This window comes from Triticum urartu, chromosome 3A (assembly GCF_056163025.1).
Source record: "Triticum urartu cultivar PI428250 chromosome 3A, HENAU_Tu73, whole genome shotgun sequence".
NCBI lineage: Eukaryota > Viridiplantae > Streptophyta > Magnoliopsida > Poales > Poaceae > Triticum > Triticum urartu.
The window spans coordinates 577,053,811-577,057,017 of NC_141875.1; positions in this window are offsets into that span (position 1 = coordinate 577,053,811).

Below are 3,207 nucleotides of genomic sequence, written 5' to 3' on the forward strand. Positions count from 1 at the left end.
TAAATTGAGAAGTAAAATAAAATAAGTAAAATTGCAGCAAGGTATTTTTGGTTTTAGTAATATGATAGAAGTAGATCAGGGGGGCATAGTTTTCACTAGAGGCTTCTCTCTCGAAACATAGCATATGATGGGTAGACAAATTACTATTGGGCAATTGATAGAAAAGCGCATAGTTATGACATTATTCATGGAAATGATCATGTATATAGGCATCACATCCGTGACAAGTAGACCGACTCCTGCCTGCATCTACTACTATTACTCCCATATCGACTGACTCCTGCATGCATCCATGGTATTAAGTTCATGGCAAACAAAGTAATGCTTTAAGCAAGATGACATGAAGTAGATAGAATAAACCAAGCAATATGGTCAAAACCCTCGTTTTCCCCTTCATGACAACAATACAACTATGTGCCTCGCTACCCCTACTGTCACTGGGTGAGGACACCGCAAGATTGAACCCATTACAAAACACATCTCCCACAAAAGATAAATCAATCTAGTTGGCCAAACCAAACGAATAGATTAGAGAGAAATACAAGGCTATAATAATCATGCATAATAAAGTTTGGAAAAGACTAATTACTTTCAGTGAATAATCTGATCATAAACCCACAATTTATCGGATCCCAACAAACACAGCGCAAAGGAAGATTACATTGAATCGATCTCCATGAAGATCATGGAGAACATTGTATTAAAGATCAAAGAGAGAGAAGAAGTCATCTAGCTACTAGCTATGGACCAGTATCTGTTGTGAACTACTCACACATCATCGAAAGGGCGGAAAGTTTGATGTAGAAGCCCTCCATGATCGACCCCCCCCCCTCCAGCAGAGTACTAGAAAAGGCATCCAGACGCCAAGTTTTAATTGCTTCAATTTTGGACTCGTCAACATGAAGACCCTTGGAAGAAACAACAAAACCCAAGAAAACAAGCTTGTCAACACGAAAAGTGCATTTTTCCATATTGGCATAAAGACGTTCTTTTCGAAGAGTTTGCAAAACGGCCCTAAGATGATTTACATGGTCTTTGAGGGATTTGCTAAACACAAGTATGTCGCCAAAATAGACCACAACAAACACGCCAATGTATGGGTGAAGCACAAAATGCATAACACGCATGAAAGGGCCGATAGCTTATGATAAACCCATAGGCATAACTAACCACTCGTAAAAGCCAAATTTAGTTTTAAAAGCGGTTTTCCATTCATCGCCTTCTTGAATGCGGATTTGGTAATAACCACTTTTAAGATCATTTTTTGAGAAAATGGTGGCTCCACTAAGCTCATCTAACATATCATCAAGTCGTGGAATGGGATGCCTATAACAAACGGTGATAGCATTGATGGGTCTACAATCGGAACGCGTGCAAAAACTACCATCTCTTTTTAGCACAAGGGCTTAAGCTATCACGTACATGTCCGTTGTCGATGAGTTTTTCAACTTGCTGTTGGATCTCCTTAGTTTCCTCGGGGTTGACGCGGTATGGAGCCTTGTTCAAAAGAGGTGCACCGGGGATGAGGTCGATCCGGTGTTCAATTCCACGTAGAGGAGGGAGACCGGAAGGTAGCTCATCGGGGAAGACATCCGCGAATTCCTGCAACAAGTTACAGAACACTAGAGGAAGAGGGTTAGAAGGGTTAGTCCTTGCCACCTCATCTTTCCACACTAGGACGTAGTGTATGACACTCGACGGGTTCTCACACACTTCTCTCATCTCTCTTTTGGTGGCTAGGAGGACTAAGTTTTTCTCTCTCAGTGAAGAGTCACTCATTTTTGGCCTATGGCTCTATCTCTCTTTGTGGTGGTTCACTCTCTCACTAGCCTCTCCACGATGGGTGGATGCTTGCTTGTCGGCGATCACTTGACTTGGTGACATAGGTCGTAGCACGTACTCCTTTCCTTTCATCTTGAAGCTATAGTGGTTTCTTCTTCCGTTGTGGATGACGCCGTGGTCGAATTGCCAAGGTCTTCCCAAGAGAAGATGGCACACAGACATTGGAACCACGTCACACTCCAAGGTGTCCTCGTAGGCGCTGATCTTGAAGGAAACTTGCACCCTGTGCTCCACTTGAATAGTGTCGGAGTCGCTAAGCCATTGGACTTTGTAGGGCCGAGGATGCTTCTTCTTGACAAATTATAGCTTGGAACATAGCTCTTCGCTTGCCAAATTGTTGCAACTTCCTCCGTCGATGATGACCTTCACGGAACGCCCGTTGATGCCGGCCTTGGCGTGGAAGATGTGGCAATGTTGGTCTTCTTCTTTATGGTGTTGTAGCGTAGAGACCTTGGAGACCACGAGAGAGGGACTTGAATCATTTTCACAAAAGACTTGATCATCTTCATCTTCATTTACATGCCGGTGCATGGACACGTGCTCAAGGGCTTTCATTTCTTCTTCACTCATGGAGTCGTCTGTGCCATCATCGTTGACAATCATGGTTCACTTGTTGGTGCATTGGAAGGACTTGTGTCCTCGGCCACCACATGTGAAGCACTTGAGAGAAATTGTCTTGACGGGGTCATTTGGTTGCGTCGAAGATAAGGGAGTTTTGGATTTGTAGTTGCTTGCCGGAGGACGAGTCGAGGAAGACGTAACTTGCTTGGAACTTGAATTGTCACCGGTACTTGGTGATGCTCTAGTTGAGGTAGGATGTGCCGAAGTCATGGGAGCTTGAGTGTAGGATCCGTATGTCTTGGAAGAGTACTTGGCATATTTGAAGTCATCTTGTACTTATCACTCGGCCTTGGTCGCTTGATGAACTAGCTCGAGAAGGTTGGAGTAGGGTTGGAAGTCAGCAATTCGCTTGATGGGGTGATTGAGGCCGTTCAAGAATCGTGCCATAGTTTGCTCGTCATCTTCCTTGACATTGGCTCTTATCATGGCAATCTCCATTTCTTGGTAGTATTCTTCCACCCTCTTCGTGCCTTGCTTGAGGAGTTGCAACTTCTTGAAAAGATCGCGGGTGTAGTGTGTAGGCATGAAGCAAGCTCTCATGACATCCTTCATTCGCACCAAGTTGTGATGGGTGGTTCGCCTGTTGCTTGTCGTCGCTCGATCACTTGCTCCCACTAAATGAGGACGTAGTCTTGAAACTCGAGGGAGGCCATGGCGATCTTCTTTTCCTCGTCGTAGTTGTGAAGACGGAATATCTTGTCCACTTTCAATGCCCATGAGAGATATTCTTCGGGATCATTGCTT